The sequence below is a fragment of the Ochotona princeps genome, chromosome 10 (assembly GCF_030435755.1).
Source record: "Ochotona princeps isolate mOchPri1 chromosome 10, mOchPri1.hap1, whole genome shotgun sequence".
Taxonomy (NCBI): domain Eukaryota; kingdom Metazoa; phylum Chordata; class Mammalia; order Lagomorpha; family Ochotonidae; genus Ochotona; species Ochotona princeps.
In genome coordinates this window covers 29,077,990-29,097,405 of record NC_080841.1, presented here as the reverse complement: position 1 = coordinate 29,097,405, position 19,416 = coordinate 29,077,990, and positions in this window count along the sequence as shown.

The following is a 19,416-nucleotide window of genomic DNA, read 5'->3' as shown; positions in this document are numbered from 1 at the left end:
AGACCTACACAGTAGCTTAACTTGTAATTCTGGCTGGAGCCTTTCATGAGGTTGTTGGGTAGACCATGGTGATAAAAAGAACTGATAAATCCCTGAAATCTACCTTATAGGAGGCCTTGCCCCAAGTTTCCATGTACCAGCTCCAGTGCTTCTCCCTGTGGCCTCTCCTGAAGCTGCTTGAGAAGTCTCATGGAAAACTAGCAGGCTTTTTCCCCAGTGGTTGAGTCAAGAGTGCAAGGTGGAAGCTTTAATGCCTTTCAGGATGGCCACTCCGAAGTTGCACACTGTCACATCAACTGCACTGCATTGTAGTCACATAGGTCACCCCAGGATCAATGTGGAGGCAGCATGTTCAACTGTGTTTGACGCTATGAAATAAGGATGATAGAGAACCATCTTAAAAGTTGGCTGTCCCTGGGGAATGGTGGAATGGGGGGATGATGGGAAGATGCTCTTTAGAACTCCTAGGTAACTGTATCTGAATAGTGGCATGAAAAAGTTAAAAATTGCCAGACAGATACCAGAATAGGAAATGGGGCAGAACACGAGCCCGGAATAAGCTTACTCACACTGGATCATGAATCCATACACAAGATGCTCATCTCCACAGGGCAGCCTGCAAGGTAGGTAATATGGTATGAGTCCGGAAGCAAAGCATTGTCTAGAACCCTGTAGGTTAATTCTAGGGGAATTGGTGAGCCAGGAGTAGCCAATGGCTTATCTCTGGGCTTGGTTTTTCTAGGAAGGCTTAATAGGGCCCACTGGTACAAACTGCTACTTAACAGGTACAATCTTGGGCCCACTGAGCAGAGCTAAGTGTTCTTTTGAAGCTTGTGATTGGTTTTGGAAGTAGAGTGGCCATTTATGGTGCTAAAACAGAAGTTGGAGATGTAGAGGCTTTCATCACAGCTGTTCTATAGCTACGGTTTCCTCTGCCTGAAGTGCTAAGATGGCATGGGCTTCCTGGGACTTATTTGGTTGTTGGCTATGTAAACAGACTCTTTGCCCTATAGAAAACATTGAACATATACAAGCAAGCTGGTAACAGTTGGCCTAAGGTACTTCTTTACTCACTTCTACCCATCAACACAGGAATATATTCTCAAAAATTTCTCTCTTAAATTCCTACCCAAATCTCAACCTTCTGAAGTCCTTTTAAGAGCATTATCTCATTAGAGCTTCCTACCATAATCAGAGGCTGGAGAGCAGTTGATTGAGTTAACATCACTGGGCACTTGAGAACACTAAGGCAGCAAGAGGCAAGAATATCTACCAAAAACCACATGGCTGAGCCCAGAACTCTTACCATGTTTCACACACTGCTTGACTTTAAGATCATGAAAACTGTCCCACTGAAGTGCTGAGTGCCACATTCTCCTGGGCAAATCCAAGATTCTAACTTTCACAGGACCACCATAAGGCCTTTGAGCCCTAAACTCACACATTTTCATGATTATTTTTTAGAAAAATGTGTGCCTTACCATCCTGTAGACATCCTCAGCACACAGCATTCACACAGGCTGACATTGTTCTGGGCACTTAGACCGTGGCATCTTTGGGGTGGGCTCTAGAATGCATCACTCCTTGCTCAAGAGTCATTTTCTTATCAGTGGCACGTGTCTTTCCCTGCAGCCCCCAATACAGGTTAATAAGTGGATTTGATCCTAGCAGTCTTATTTGCCAGAGTCCAGTGAGGTTTAAGTTACTGAGCAAGTCAGGTGATGACTTCAGTTAGACCCTTGGTTATAATTCAATACACACAGATTAGGAGGAGAGGGAGCTCTTTGGGGAACCCTTTGGGATATAGGTTTGGGAATGAAGAGAAAAGGCTAGCACTGTCAACTGGGACTGGCTGCACTACAACGCAGTGAAAGCTGAAGGGAGAGAACTCCAAGAGGTCTTCTATCTGTTTAAGTATAGAGAACTTAGTGACTTCCTCCTAGCTCAGTTGCATGAGAAAAACCACCTCCCTTATGGGAGATTAGAAAGCCTATAACATACAGACATGAAAGCAGATGCTCCTCTTTGAGCTCTTCCCCGAATGGACTCTCCTGTCATTCTGTCTAAGAGGAAGATACATCTCTGGAGAAGAAGTTGTTTGCCCAGGATCCCATAACTCTCTGCTCCTGAAACTTTGGCTTGAGTTCCCGGCTTGATATACTCTACTGTGCTAACACCCTTCCTCCTCACTGTGGTATCACCTTGGGAAGGAAGTCTGAGGTCTTCAAAAGGAACATTGCCCTTTTGTATGAATTCAATGATTGAAAGTTCTGGAAGGAAAATGTTTTCTAGTCAGGTTATTCCATGGCAAAAGATAGGTGGGTTCCTTGGTACTGTGTGGTACTGACCGTACAGCTCAAAAAAGACCATGTTTGTTTAAGACACTGGTCCCTCAGGGAGATCTTTATTTCTTAGAGTGGCGTGAGACTTGGTCTTTGTGGTATGGAAGAAATTTTGAAGTATTTATGAAAATGTTTGTATGCCTGGTTTCAGCCTGATTTGGTGGTTTGCTTATATAACCTCTTTGCCTCCTTGTGATGGCCCAAAGGGCCTGAACTCAGAATTTTATGGCCCTCCTGCTGTGTTGAACATGTTTTACCTGAGTGTATCTATTTCACTCATCCAGATGGTGCCCTTGCCACACACATATCCTGTGTGGGCAAAGAGCCATATTAACCCATAAAACCCTACCATTTTACTTTAGTCTAAGCGGCTAGTGCAGGAAGCAAGTAAATCCCCTCCTCCCACACACCCAACTTTCTCTCCTCAAAGTTAGAGTTTTTGATTTTGCGGCCACTAGACCCGCTCTCTTCTGCTCTGGAAACCAAATTGGGTACTGGGGGAAATCCACAGGCCTTGAATTTAGCTCAAAACAACCCTGAACTACATATGGGCTCCATCACCTCCTTAAAGTGAAAGAAGCTATGAATTCTCCTTTTATGTCTTCTCTGTCTTTTCTCTGTTCATTCTCCGTTGCTTTGTCCTTTTTCAAAGAATTGTAGTCTCCCTTTCTGCTAGCTTATTCCAAGGTTGTGTTCTTGACATCCAAAAAGAAAGCCAAAGGGACTAGATTGGTTTCCCCTGAAAGAGTAGTCAGGTTTCAAGTTCTTTTCTCATCTGCTCACCCACTCCCCAACTCTGCCCCAATACCGCTAGTCTCTACAAGCCTGTGGCTCACTGCAAAGGACATTGTAAATGTTGAAAAATAATGAATGGTAAGATTAACGAGATAGCTCTTTCATTCTACTTTTTCCCTAAACTGTTCTGTGCAAGATTGCTCTTTGCTCCCGTAGAAATTGTCTTGATTGAACACAAACAACTTCAAAGAGTTCCATGGAACTCATCTCTCTGTTTAACCAGGATCTTTGTAGGCACTGTAGGAGTCCCTAGGTAGAATTCTGCACCCCAGGCTCTGGGCGAAAATGTGATTAATTCAATAGCCATTGGCAGTTTTATGGGTTTCTAAGACAGTAACACAATATGAATTCATCCTATTGAGACTTTGTGTACCATTTTAAAAAATGATTTTATGCTTATAGCCTCATTTGACATCAAAAGAAAAAAAAAGCCTATGAGGTTGATATGGCAAGTATTTGTGTGTTTTCTAAGATGTAAGAGGATTTATTAGTAGCATGGGGGTGGAAAAGGCAGACGAGTGCTGGTTATTTCCACAGTAGGCTGGCCTTCCCCTGAAGAGTCTTACCTATCTTCCTTTCTCTTGCTATAAGCCATAGATGGTCACCTTTTTAAAGGTTAAAATCAGCTCTAATGAAAATATATGTCTATCCAAAGACAGGACATAAATCATCATTACATCTATATTGACGATGGCTGAAAACCAGGAATTATTCAAATATCCACCAAGAGATGGGTGACTCATCAAAATACGGTGTATCCATATTATGAAATATTTTTAGGCCATCACAATAAATGAAGAACTGATACTATAGCCTGGGAAACTCTAAAAATTTTAGCAAGTAAAAGAAGCCAGTCACAAAAGACCACACAGTGTCTCAAATAGGCATACCTGTAGAGATAGCAAGCAGATTCATGGCTACCCAGGGCAGAAAACTGGGATGAGGGATTGGAAACTCATGGAGTGGCTACTTATTTTTCTTTAGGGATGATGACAATGTTTCAAAATCGATTGTGGTGATGGTTAGACAATACTGAATATAAAAAAATTTACTAAAGAGTATACTTGGAAGGGATTAATCACACGACATATAACTTTTATATGAACCAAATTGTTACTGAGCAGAAGAATGCCTCTGGACTGTGGCTGATTTAAATCTCCTCTGGCCTGGCTTCCCCCAAGAATCTGATACCAGATATTCTGACTTGCTGCTAAGGAGAGAAGTTTGTACAATTATGCCAGCTCAAAACTTGGACACAAACTCAAGTGCCTCCATATTGTCAAATACAAACTAGAAACTAAACACAGATGTTAATGTGCATTCAGTTACCTGAGTATTTTGTGAACTGCAGATTATGATTCCCTGGGTTTAGGAGACAATGTGAAATTCCCAGATGTTGTTAATATTGCTGCTGGCCATACTTCAGGAAGCCAGTGAGACCACATAATAAGGTACTGAAATGCTTGCTTGTCAGATGTTAGCCTTACTACAGTCTTTGACTTCTCAGGGATAGCTTTATTATTCAATCAAGTATCAGGATTTGTAAAAATTAAGTGTCATTTTGCCATTTCCAAGTTACTAGTTGTTACAAATGGAAGATTATTAACAATTGCTACCATCCAACTTGCTGAAACCCTTTGAGGCACAGTAATCTTTGTGGAAAGCACCTGACAACTTGTTCAAATATTTTTTCTTTGAACTAGCTAAATTGGGCATTTGTTTTAGTATTGTAGGGAAAACCCACAGTTGTGATATGTCTGAGCTGCTTTAATCACAACTATATATTTTTAAAGCATAAGATAAATTTCTGTTTTCAAGAACATCAAATGTCTTACCATTTTAAGGAATAGAGAAGAGGTCCAGAAGATGCCTGAAGCAGATAAAAATCCAGAAGATTGTGAACTTGTCACCAGGTTGTGAAGGAGTTGTGTATACAAGTCATTTCTTTTAAAAAAATTATTTGAGGGACTAACATGATGGCTCAATCACTAAATCTTCACCTTGCAAGCATTGAGATCCCATACGGGTGCCAGTTCATGTTCCAGCTGCTCCACTTTCCATCCAGCTCCCTGCTTGTGATCTGGGAAGGCAGTGGAAAATGGCCCATAACCTTATGACTCTGCACCTATAGAGGAGACTTGGAAGAAGCTCCTGGTTCCTGGCTTAAATTGGCTCAGCTCTGGCCGTTGCAGCCACTTGGGAGGGAGTGTGTGGCAGGTAAACCAGTGAACTGAAAATCTTTCTCTCTCTCCTTCTTTCTGTAAATCTGCTTTTCCAATAAAATAAATAAATCTTTCATTTTACTTTTTTGATTTTTTAAAGATTTATTTATTTTTAGTGCAAAGTCAGATATACAGAGAGAAGGAGAGACAGAGAGGAAGATCTTCCGTCCGATGATTCACTCCCCAAGTGACCACAATGACTGGTACTGCCAATCTGAAGCCAGGAACCAGGAACTACCTCCAGGTCTCCCACCAGTGCAGGATCCCAAGGCTTTGGACTGTCCTCGACTGCTTTCCCAGGTCACAAGCAGGGAGCTGGATGGGAAGTGGAGCTGCTGGGATTAGAACTGGCGCACATGTGGGATTCCAGCCTATGCAAGGTGAGGACTTTAACCACTAAGCCATCACACTGGGACCAAATAAATAAATAAATCTTTAAAAAATATTTATTTGAAAGGCAGTTTTGTATATTTACCTCCAATTCTCTCTCTCTCTCTCTCTCACACACACACACACACTCACACACATACACACACACACACACACACACACACACAATGTATAGGGGGAGAGAGACACACAGAGAGAGAGAGAGAAGGTGTGTATTCTACACCAATACCTACAACACCAGGGGATGGATGAGATCAAGACCAGAAGCCTGGAGCTTCTGTGCATGTCTCTCATGTGAATGGTAACAATCCAAGGTACTTGAGCCAGCATCTGATACCTGTCAGGATGTATAGCAGGAAGCTGGATTGGAAACAAAGAATCTGATACTTGAACCCAGGGACTTACATACATGTCATGGGCATCCCAAGCTGTACCAAATGCCTTCCCCAGCCAATTCATTTTTATTTTGTAAGCATGAAAAACATGTCTAAAATGTACAATACACTGTGTCTATAACTCAGGAAAAGATCTATAAAGATATGTAAGACACCAGCTGTGCCTTTGCTTTAATCAAGAAAAGAGTTTTCCAAAAATTAAAGAGAGCTGCACTGCAGGCAGAGTGTGAATTTTTCTTCTGCTGTGTTGCTATGATTGGTTGATATTTTGTCTTCTCTACTGATTTTTGCTCATGATACTGAAAAGCTCAAGCATCTGGGATACACTCCCTAAAATGTATAGAACATCTGTTTACACAGGACTTGATGAAGGAAGACAGGGAAATAACAGACACAATTTTAAGTTCACACAGCAGTTTCTGAAAGCGCACTTTATAGTAGTTGGGCTAGTATCTTCCACCTTGAATCTCAGAAGAATCCTAAATGTGGCACGAAAGTTAGGGTTCAAATTCTCATTCTGGATAGGTTGCAATTTATGAGAGTTATGCTTTGTAATCTGGCTGGTCTTTCTTTATCTGTAGTATGAAGATGATTAACTCAGTCTCTTCAATAGGATAAAGAGAATAAGCTAAATTACAGAGAAGAGCTTTGTGGCTTGTCAACACTCTGCAGTGTAAGAGTTGATGGCAGTTTTCTCAACCCATCAACCCACATGCTTCTGTTCTCACTATAGGTCTATCATCTGCCATTTAGCCCTCGCCTCAGTACAATCTCACAGCCCTATTTGATAAGCCAAGTGAATATGGGGTCTTCTTAAAGACAATGCATTGTAATCATGCTCAAAAGAAAGTTTAGGTTCAAGTTCTCCATGAAGTCTCTGGGACTCAATGTGTTTAGCTCTGAAATAAGTTTAATAAGTACATTTTAAAGTGCCTTCTTTGTTATAGAGGTTCTCACCCAATAACAACCATTGTAGATATTTGGGGCACCATATTTGTCTTCCATAGGCAAGAACAGCCTACATTCCAGTCCAGTATTTTCTTTCCTGGGTCTTTGACTCTAAACCTGTATTTGTCAGTATTTGATAAAAGAAAAAAAAGTAGAAGTCCTATGTTAACTGTACTTAATTAGTTCCCATCCCCTTTGCCTCATTGCCACTGATGATGGGAGTTGAGACCTGCTGTGTGGCCCCATGCCCTGCCTAAGAGGAGCAGGCACCTCTTACCAGCCTCAGCTTTGGTGCTTTCCAAACTAATCAACTTTGGATTTCTTGATTCCTGTTATCCTTGTTTCTTGACTGGAAAAATGCAATCTCTAAATATGATTGATAAATAATAGCTGAGACAGCAGAACTTTTGCTGATAAAAGCTAGTGAACATTCCTATCAGCACTGCTGTTGAGTGTTTTTTTTTAACTCAGCTGTGACTGTGTCAAGGTCCTTTTTTGAAAATAAGCCTATGACCACCCCTGTCGGGGCCCTTTGTTTGTTTGTTCGTGTTATGAGAATGTTCTTTGTTTAGTGGAAGGAGCTCACATTGAAAATAAAAGGCTGAGGTATGAGGAGACCTAGGCTATGGATTTACTGCCTTACTAACTATTGTGTAATCTTAATCAAGCCACTTCCCTATTCAAGGTCTCCAAGTTTTTTGCTGGTCATCCTGAAATGACAATATCTAGTACAACTGGTAAAAAATTGGTTGATGTGATGATAAAATAATGGTCCTCAAAACCCTTTGAAGATGTGAATATTTCATATCATGGTATGATTACTATTATTATTTACATGATCAACTTCTTGCTACTACCCTCTCCCATCTAGAGAGTGAAATATCTTGGTCAGCAATTCTAATATAGATTTTTCTATCTTTTTTTAATTTTAAGTTTATTGAAAAGACGAGGAGATTACAAGTACACTTGGGGCATGTTTGGGAGTGCAGAGGGTGAGGAGTGGAAGAATGAGAGAGGGAAAAAATATTTCTGCCTTCGATTCGGTGTTTATGGGAGGGGAGATTACCCGTCCACATTGCCAGTCTTCATACGATCTTGGGAGGTCAAGTAGTTTCAGGAACTATGCTGGAGTTAGCATGAACCAAACCCAGAATGCCAGGCAGCTTTTGGTTGCTTTACTCCCAGCAATGCAACACTTGGTTAGGTCCAAGATAACCTAGGCAGTTGTTTAAAAGTGGGAAATGTTTTTAAAATAGATTGTAACTGTGCTTTATCTTGCCTCTAGCCTGTGTTTCTTTACATGAAAAAGAGAAGAGCATACTAGATGAGATAATTAATTCTGAACTGAAATGATTTAAATCTTATCTTAATTAGAACATCTACCCTCATTTATAATGAAGCAGCTATTACTGGATTAGCCTTTCTACCATAGGTAAATGTGACTTTACAGCAGATGTGAGCCATTAAACAACAAATAACACCTGGTCATGATCTCTGGAAGGAGGGAGACTCATGAAATGAAGTATGTCCCCCAGCTCTCTTCTTGAGGAGAATTTCTCCACAACAGCATAGAGAGCAGATCACATGACTGCTCTTAGCTAAGGAGTAGTATGTGGAGCTGGCTCTGCTTCTTACTCCAGCTTCCTAATAAGGCGCATTATGAGAGGCAATGATGATGGCTCCCATGGGAGATCCAGCTCTCTGCTTTAACCTAGCACAATTCCTGCTGTGTGGGCATATGGGGAATGAACCAGTGTGTAAAAGTGTTCTTTTATGCATTCTCTCTGTTCCTTACATTTTTTTTTCACAAAAACTAAACATGTAAAGCCCTTTTTCCAAGAAAAAAAAAAAAAAGAAAAAAACAGGAATGTGTGATCTGTGGTCAGGCAAACACCAGTAAGATCTAACTGCATGGTCACCCAGATGTTAGATTTGGCAGACTTTAAAGCATTTACCTAAACATATCCAAGAATTAAAGGAAAGTATGATCTTAACAAATATATTTAAACATTAGTAATTAACAAAAAGTTTTAACAAGGGGGGCTATCTAAAAAAAACTCAAAATGACATTTTAGAAAAAAAAGATATTTAATATAAAAAAATTTACTAGGACATCTTGTCAGGAAGCTTGAGGTAGGACAATAAAATGACAATGAATGTGAAGGAATATAGGTCTGAGTTATCCAACCAATAGAAAAAAGTGAGAGGTAAAGATAAAAGATAGACAGAACCTCAGGAACATGTCGGACAATATTAAATTGTGTAACAAGTAGGTAACTGGAGTTGTGAAAGGAGAAAAGAAGAATAGGATGGAGAAGGATATATGCTAAGAAACAGTTACTGAACTGACTCCCTGTATTTATAGGAAAACGTTAGTTAAAAATCTATGAATCTTAAAAACATTAGTAACAAAAGGAGATATTGTGGAATATTTAAAAGGCAAAATCACCGAGAAGATGTAAAAATCTAAATGTGAAGATAATTAATAATAGAGTTTAAAGATATATGAAGCGGAGTTCGTCCTTGGGGGCTCAGGTGACAGCAGCCCACCACAGCGGTGGAGGCCTGCTTGCGGAGCGTATCCGTGCCAGGTCAGACCCAATGCCTGGGACTCGACCCATGGACACTGTTGAGACATGGTGACTGAGTCCTGGCTGTTGGGAGGCCAGAGAGACAGATTTCTCCCCCCATGATGAGTATGCCATGAGGGAATCCTGGCACAGGATTAGGCCTCTGGCCCCACCCTGCAGCCACCACCTTGTGGCAGCAGGAAACGAGGGGGTGAGAGTTCCACTGGCGGCTTGGGTGACAGCAACCCTCCGCAGTGGTGGCGACCCACTTTAGGAGAGTACCTGAGCCTGGTCGGACCCAATACCCAGGACTCAGCCCATGGGCACTGTCACCACGTGGTGAAAGAGTCCTAGGCTTTGGGTGGCCAGTGCACCTATTTGGCACCAACCTCTGCCTGCTCTAGGGTTTTTAGGGTATGTAATTGCTGCCTAGGGACATCCACGGTTAAGTCCAATGTGAATGTAGATGAGGGATGAACCCTATGTGACTTCCAGCGACAGAGTCACAGAACTTGCTGGCAAGTGTGGGAGCTGAGACGTGGAGTCTTTTAGGGGACAGTCCATAAGATCTATTTGGGCCAGACTGATTTACCAGCCCACATGAGAGTCCTAAGATGGGCTATTAGCATAGAGCATCACTGACTGCCACACACCAGTCCACACCAAAGCCATGGATGGGGGCCTGTCCGGCAGGGCTAGGTACCATTACTTGACTGGGTGGTGGAATAGTGGGCTGGTCACATTTGGCAGGTCAAGACACTAACCAGCAAGCGAGAGAACTTGGTCCAGAGGCAAACCCTATGGGGGAAGTGTGGGCCCAACCCTGTGAAAATACAAGTCCCGCAAGTTAGCTCGCGAGCTGGTGTTGCGATGGGCTATGCTAGGAGTGACCATGGGGAACTGGCCATCACTCACGGGTAAAGGAACCGACAACAGTCTGGGCAGGTCAAAGCAGCAGCACCCGAATGTGCATCCTAAAACAGGGTGTGATGTGGCCGGGCTGCAACTGGAAGGGGGTAGACCAGGCAGGGCTGAGCAAACCTTACCTCACAAGGAAGAATATTAATCAGGATGGAACATAGGTCACGCCGAGTTAGGCTTACACTGACTGGTCTGCATGAGCCAGGGATAGTAGGCCACAGCACTGAAGGCCAAGGTCAAATCAGGTGAGGGGCTATGCCAACTGGGTCAGAGCAACCACTGGCACACATGTAATCTATGGCTGGGAACAGGCCCGGTTAGGGAGCTGTGAGAGTACACCCTTGCTGGGTTGGGGTTCCCACTGGTGAGTGTGGGGGCCGGAGTGGGGGCTGCATTCTGGTCTGGGTATGACTGCAGTATCCCTTGGCACAAATGTGAACTGGGGCTGGGCACACTGAGTTGGGGTAGACTCCAGCACCAACTGGTGGTCATGAGAACAAGGATAGATGTACGACAAACTAGGCTATGTCTCTGCCCCTACCGAGCCATGTGTGAGCTGTGTCTGGGTAAGGATAAGCCTTGGCTAGGCTAAAATATCCAACAGTAAGAACAAGAATGGGTTGAAGGTGAGTCAAGAAAAACCACTGTTACTGCCAGGACAGGACATGGACTAAGTAGGGCTGGCCCATGGACCCACCGGTATGCGCAAGATCTGGCATTGGGAGAGGTTCTGACAGAGGAGCTCGGGAAACTCCTCTGTCAGGAGATAGTCCCTGCAGGTGAGCGCAAGAACCACAATAGGGAGCAGACCAGACCAGGCCAGGGCATTCCCACTGGCATACATTTGGGATAGGTTGGGGGCAGACCAGGCTGAATCAGTTCATATCACCCTCTGGCCAAATCTGAGCACCAGAACAGAGTGTGGACCGGGCCAAGTTCAGTTGCAATATATGCCAGTACACATTACCGCTGGGATTGGGTGACTGATGGGCTGTGCTAAGCTCTAACCCCCACCAGTGTCAGCTGGAATTGGGAGTGGGCTGGGCCAGGCCAGGCTACAGCACCCACTGGCAAAAGTTGAGGCGAGGCAGGCCATGCCAAACTGGGCCTCAGCACCCAACCAGCACACGTGAGAAGTGGGGGAGGAGGCGAAGCCAGTAGGGGGAATGCGGGCCCCCTTGCTGAAACACCACTCCCACAGGAAAGTGTGAGTTGGGATGGGGGCAGACCAGACCAGGAAGGGCTACAACACCTGAGGGCCTCATGTGAGCTAGATCAGGGAAAAGCCAGGCTGGGTTGATTGTTCCTACTGATGCAAGCATGAGTCAGAGAGGGCGGGGGTTGGTTGGGCTTTGCCACAGCATCAGTTGGCAGATACTGGCACTGGGGCTAATTCTGTCAGGTTAAACTGCAGAACGACCTGGAGAGTGCATGATCTGGGAGTGGGAGTGGCCCAGTAGGGAAATAGAGGGCACCTCCTTCTTGGGTTATCATTACCACTGGAGAGCATGAAAACCAGAATGGGGCAGGGGTGGCTAGCATGTATGTAGGCTGGATAGTAGGGCTGGTTAGGTTGAACTAGGCTTCAGTGCCCAGTGACATCTATAAGAGCTAAATGGGATGTGGGACAGACTGAACAAGTCTGCAGTACATACTAGCAAGCATGGGAACCAGGGCATGGGGACAGGCCTGGTGGGGTGAGTCATCAGGTGTGTGAGTCACCCCAACTAGGCTGCAGCTCCCACTGGTTTGCATGAAGGCCCAGTGTGAAGTGAACAGAACCAGGCTTGACTGCAACACCCATTGGTTCATGTGGAAGACAGAGTTAGAAACAGAACTGACTCAGCAATTGCAACCACCTGCATATGCATAAGTTGATTGGGGTGACGGACTGTGCCAGACCCTGTACTGGCAAACACACACAAGAATCAGGTCTGGGGATCACCCCAGACAAAGTTTCTTTGGGGATCCCTCCAAGTGAACTGATTTCAGAACCCCAACCATGAAGAGACTATGTCAGCCAGTGGATTCTGAGGAGAGTTCATCATGCGTAGAATGGTGGGATTGGCAGCAATTCAAAGCTGTTGAACTATCAAAACTGTTAGAGTAGGACCCTCGGAGCATGCCTCACATTGATGACCTGGGATGGGTGGGAGGCTAGATGGGGCCTCTTCCTTTATCTCTCTCCTTACCCTGGATACAGAAAAAAAAAAATTGAGAGAAAAACATTTTGCAAAAATTAAAAATATATATATTTCTGGATTTTAACCTTTTAAAGAATATGGGATTTGCATACATTTATCCCCTTGATTGTCTTTTAACTCTTGATATTCTCTTTGATGAATTTTGATGAAATCCAACTTACTTATTTTGGGAGAGTATAGCCAAGACATCATTACAAAATATAATGTCCTATTCCCTAAGAAAATATTTCCTTCTAAGAGTACTGTACTTTTGGCTTGGATGTACTTTGTATATTGAGTTATCTTTTGTATGTGGAAAAAATAAATTTATGAAGCAAAACACTAACAGAACTAAAGAAAGAGGGTCCAGCGTAATGGCCTAGCAATTAAAGTCCTTGCCTTGGATGCGCCAGGATCCCATATGGGCGCCGGTTCTAATCCCGGCAGCTCTGCTTCCCATCCAGCTCCCTGCTTGTGGCCTGGGAAAGCAGTCGAGGACAGTCCAAAGCCTTGGGACCCTGCACTCACATGGGAGACCTGGAGGAAATTCCTGGCTCCTGGCTTCAGATCGGCGCAGCACTGGCTGTTGCGACCACTTGGGGAGTGAATCATCAGACGGAAGATCTTCCTCTCTGTCTCTTCTCCTCTCTGTACATCTGCCTTTCCAATAAAATAAATAAATATTAGAAAAAAAAGAATCTTCAGAGTGCAAATGCAGGCATTTAGGGGCAGTGGAGTAAGCCACTCACTGTCTGTGATGCTGGCATCCCATATGAGTGCTAGATGAGCTCTTGTATACTCTGTTTCTGGTCCAGCTCCTGTTCCTGCACTTGAGAAACAATAGAAGATGGCCTAAGTGCATGGGCCTCTGCCAACCATGTAGGAGACCTGAATAGAGCTCCTGGGTCTTGAATTTGGTTTACTTTCACAACTTTACTGTTGTGGTCATTTGGGAAATGAACCAGCAGATTAAAGGCCTGTTTCTCCCTTTCTCTTTGTTGTCTTTCACATAAATAAATCAATGTTTAAAAAAGCATCTAGAGGGCCAAATGTGCTCTCAGGATAGAGCACAATAGTTAACTGTCAGGGTACAGTAGCAAGTGGGAGGGATTAAAATGGGTCTGGATGGAGGTGGCAACTGGAAACCACCCAGACTGGAGGAAATGACATTGCTACAAATTTTTAAGAATACTACTGTGGCATCAATAAAGAGTGTCCAGAGAGTGTAAGAGCTACTGTTATTGGAGTAAATGCTGCTTAAAAGATATAGATGTCTATAGGCAGAGAGAGGGAGATTCCAGAAGATACGAAGGTGGTTAGTAAGTAGTTTTCTAGAAGTTTCCAACCCCCTGAGCTGGAGCTAAGGCAGGGCTACTGACATGCCATAATATTCAAGAGAATTAATTCTGGTGTGTCAGATAGGTACATCTTCAGGTTTTGTAAGGTTGAATTTTGTAGATTCTGAGTAAGGGATTAATTTAAATAATATTGAACAAATTATAGATACTATTGGATCTTCAAAAATGTGTATTATACAAAACTGCATGGATTTCTCTATTTCTTTCTCTATTTCTTTCTTTCTTTCTTTCTTTCTTTCTTTCTTTCTTTCTTTCTTCCTTCCTTCCTTCCTTCCTTCCTTCCTTCCTTCCTTCCTTTCTTTCTTTCTTTTCTTTTCTTTCTTTCTTTCCACTAAAACAACGTAATTACTTGGGGCCAGTATTGTGGCAGCATTGGTTAGGCTAATATTTACAAAGCTGGCTTCCCATATTGGAGTGCTGGTTCAAGTCCTGGCTGCTCCAAGTCTAACTCAGCTTCCTATAGAGGTGTCTGGAAAGGCAGCAGAAAATGGCTCAAGTGTTTGTGTTCCAAGTGGCAGCTGATAGAATTTCTAACTCCTGGCTTCAATCAGGTCGAGACCTAGATGTGGATATTTGGGGAGTGGATTTCTCTCTCTCTCTCTCTCTCATTCTTTCAAATCTTTTTTTTTTTTTTAAGAAACTGCCTTTTAATTTTATTTTCTATGAACTTTTTGGAGTATCCTTCCTTATACGAACAGATTCAAAAGTGAACATTCATTTAGAATGAAAAAGAACACATCACACATTTGGCAAAGCTGACCGTTTGCAATTTTTTTTCCCCAAAATACAGAAAAGTAATGTGAAAGCACAACTGAACTCCTTGACTTAACACCATGGCATCCATAACACAACTGCCTAACACCCCTATAGAATTCTTTCTTTTTAAGTGTTTGCACAACATATTGATTGACCTCCTGTTCACACACCAATGATTTTTGTCACGTCATTTTCTTCACCGACAGTACAAAGATATCCCAAGTCTGTTCTGTAACCTGATGGAAACATTTTTTTCTTAATTTCTTATTTTTTTTACAAGAAATGTTTAGATTTTTAAAAATATCATGAAGGCATTGTGTATGTTCCACCGCTTATACCCCTCCTACCAGCATTTTAAATTAATACACTAAATGTATTACAATTAGTGAAGCAATGATGGCTTATGAATATTGACTAAAATCTATAATTTGTTCAAATTTTAATCAAATTTCTTTTTCCTACTGGCGAGCCCCGCCAACACATCACATTACACCCAGTTGTTAGGTTTCCCAAAGCTCCTCTTCGCAGCTACAGTTTTTAAAGTTTTCTTTTTCTCTGAAGCCCTGCTTTGAGGAGTACTGGGCAGGTGCTGAGGAGAAGGTTCTTCAATCAGGGTTTGATGTTTTCCCAATGATTAGACTCCAGTTAGGGGTTTTGGAGAGGAAAGTCCCGGCAGTCAAGTATCATTTTCATTTCATTTTATCAGTGCTACATGTTATTAGCCTGATTGAATCCTGTGGTGGCTGACCCTCCTCTGTGTTTTGTTTTGTTTTGTTTTTTGTTATAGAGCTATTGTCCTACCTACCACCTCATCGTGCAGTCATAAGTTCCACGCTATGCTTTTTCAGAGAAAATCTCTTTGTGTAGCCTGTGTTTAAAGAGTAGGGAGTTACACTCCACTTCTTTGGAAGAAGAATAACTACCACAAATTTTTCATCATGCAAGATTTGTCTCTTCTTCGCTACTATTGATTTGTTACATTATTAATTTACTCTCACTAGAAATTCATGGACAGTTATTGTATACTTTGAGTTACAATCTAATACTACTTGCTCAATATTTATTGCTCAAATTGTTCCCACATTATCCATTGGGAACTATTTCAATTGGCTGTTGTGCTTTTTTGAACCATAGCAATACTTTCAAAAATACTTCCCAATTTCCTGATGGTACAGGTTACTCCAGAGTCATCTTGTACGTTTTCTGTCCCAGCCACAGAAGCAGTCATTTCTCCAAGGATCTCTGGCACCCTTTATTAGATAATGATATTAATTTCAAGACTTAGTACTGGATGTGTTCATTGTTGCTGGTGTGTTGTTTTTTCTAGACCCAGTCAGGTAACAAACCAAAGAAATGTGAGTATATAATGCTACAACATATGTAACTAGTGATGTATGTCACCATCTGTATCTATATTAAGTCAGTTCACACCAATGTTTCCAATTCCAATCCTTTACCTTGTGGATTATCCTAACCACACACCCCGCCCCCCCCGGCTTATCTGTAACCTTCAGCTCCAACTGTGAGAAACCTGGTTCCTAGCATTCACCATCTGTTTACCTAATTATTCACTGCCAGTATATATGGATGGTGGTTTCAGAATTGCTAAGTCTTACTCCCGTGTGTCACAACTACATTAACGGACGCAATACTTATGTGGTCTGTTTCACCTTAATTCTAAAGACTTGCTCATTCCAAAGATACTTTTAGACCAGTTCTGGTTGCTACTTCAGATTCTTCAGTGAGGTTGTTTCAGAAATGTTTAATACAGTTAGCTTGTTATGTTTGTATTCTGCATGCTTTCCCAAGTTGTCCTGATACAGATTATCAACAAAAGGATAAATAGGAAATGGCAAAATGTTATTTGCTGTGAAGAAAACTAGCAGAGTACTATGTTACAGAATAAGATGAGAACCCAGTTTAGAAAAATTCTAGGGATGGGGCCTTGAAGTTCAGATCTAATGGAAGAAAAGGAGTCACACACAAATGTGCTGAGACTGGGAAGAGGCCCACTCCAGGAACGGATGCGGCTGGAATGTGATGAAGGCAGGAGAGAGGGAAATGAGAAAAGATTTGGACGACACCTTCTAGTAAAGACTGAGCTTTATTCAGAAGGCAGAGAGATAGTAGTGACTTCTTTTAAGTAAGGAAGTGTAATTCAGGTTTTCCCCTTTTGCAGAAGAAGTCTGTGAGAAGATTAGGTTGAAGAGATGTAGGCAGACCAATAATATTGTGTCACGGATGAACTTTGCCATTTCCAGGTTATGTATCCTTGGATAAGTTACTTAACCTCTTAGATTCAGTGTCTGAATGTATATTGTAAGAGCTAGCAATTTTGACACTTTATAGGATTACATGAAGATTGAATGAGGCCATGCAAATAAAGTGTTTTACAACATACCTGGCATACCATAAATGCTCAAATTTGTTAGCTATTATTAGTACTGTGATTGTCAAAGCAGCACTAGTCCTAGAAGAGAACTGAAAGTTACCAGAACAAGGGCTCAAAGATAGGTGGCTAACGCTAAAACTCGGACATAAGGACACAACTTTGATGGGGAACAGGCTGGAGGATAAAAGACTCAGACACACACAGTGAGAGCACAGAAGTCTTCAGGCAGGTGTGCCAGGGTGAAGTTACTCCTACCCAGAATTAGCTGTGCTGGAAACTGAACACAAAGTGGCTAAAGTAGCCCAGCCAATGGCCCAGGGCCTGAGTTTACTTGTGCAATTAGGGAGTCCCCAGATGATACCCATCCTGCCTATGGTACAAGAGATTGGCTGAGACTGGACAAGCAGGCCTCTCTCTCTCTTTTTCTCTGTCCTTAATTTTCTCTGCTGAGACAGGCATACTATTTAGGAGGAATAAATGAACTGATGGTTAAACCTCAAAATGAACTGAAGAAGAACAAATATTTAAACTTTTACTTAATTTTGGAATCATTGCTGTCAGTAGGAAGAGCAGTCAGAAGAGAGCAAACCACCTACGCCTCTTCAATAACCACTTAATCATTTTTGGGAAGTTTAAGCTTTGTCAAAAGATGGAGACATACAACTGCTCTAGGTGCAGTAATGTATTCTTTGCTAAACAGTGGGGAGGAAATGAGTAAAACTAGTAGAAGTGCTACTGCTACAGTGCTTGTATTCTAGAGGTAGGAAATTAAAGAATAAAGGCTGTGTGTTCTCCTAGTCTAAAGGGATGTTTAATTTTGTGTTAGCTCTTTTGGGCAGCTGTTAGTCCTTTTCAGGATAAGTTTGCCTCAATAAGCCAACATACCAGACACAGCAAGCTACCTAGGAGGTCTGTTATTCAAGCAGGATAAGGAAGGGAGCAGAGGCAGAAAGAGGGAGAGAGAAGAGCTAGAGACCTACGTGGAGGCTCCTTTTATGCTCTCCAGGTGAATGTGGAGGGTGCCATGGGGCCCTGAGGACAGGCCCCAAGGGATTGGTGGCTAAAGATTTTAGGAACTGCAGGGGGTTGGTAGGTGGGCAGAGACTAGGGAAAGTTACCCTGAGGGATTGGTGGGTGGGGTTGTCAGATACAGGTCATGAAGTTACAGCATATTGCTCAGGGGTGTAGGTGGAGGAGATGGCTTAAGAGGTTACAATGGATTGGTACACAACCAAAATGGTATGGAATTTGCCAGCGAGCCACGGGGAAAGGGAAGCAGGAAGAACCTGGCGCCAGGTCCAAAATGGCAAGATTTCATCCATGTCCTCACAGTGTGAAGACAGTTTGGCTCTCCAAACCATGTAAGCATTTGAACCCTAAAATGTTGAGCTAATGATACTGAAGAAGGTGGGACTTTGGTCCAATTATGCCATCATAAGGTGTGTCCCTTGAGAAGTGATAGAGTTCATGGGACTTTTGAAAAAGAGACTATCCAGACCCAGGCAACAAAGCTGCTTCCTCTCTTTCTCTCCTCCCTGCTAACAATGTAATTCTTTCTATGTCCTCATCCCATCATACAGCAGCCTCATCAGCTGCCAGACCAATAGAACTGACTGTTTTGAACTGTAGGCTGGCATGCACCTTCTTCTTTCCTAAGTAGACTGTTTTGGGTATTTGTTTTAGGGCAGAAAAGCTGACAGGACAAAGGAGATGAGTTCTGATTAGCAAAGTCACTTAAAACACTCAGACTTCTTCCCCAAGTCCCCCTAGAAACAAAATCTACCTTCTCATTTCAATCCTCTCTTTTCCCTCTAATGCCTCATTTTCTTTTCATCCAAACCTGCTTGACCTTTCCCATTCTTCCCATAGCCCAGATTTCCTCAAGTCTGACCCCATTCCTAATCATCCCCTCAGAGCCTGTTTGCTTCTTGTATGTTGTACCATGGGTTCTGTTATTTGCATTGCCTACCTATGAATAACATCATTTGTTGTTTTTCCCTCACATGCATGTAAAAAGGTATTGAGCATTTATAACACAAACAAGGCATTGGGCTGATTTTTATGTGTAATATTCTCTTTTCTCCCCTACGGTAGGGTCTGATATTTTCCTCATCTTACAAAAAAGATAACTGAGTTGAAGGGAA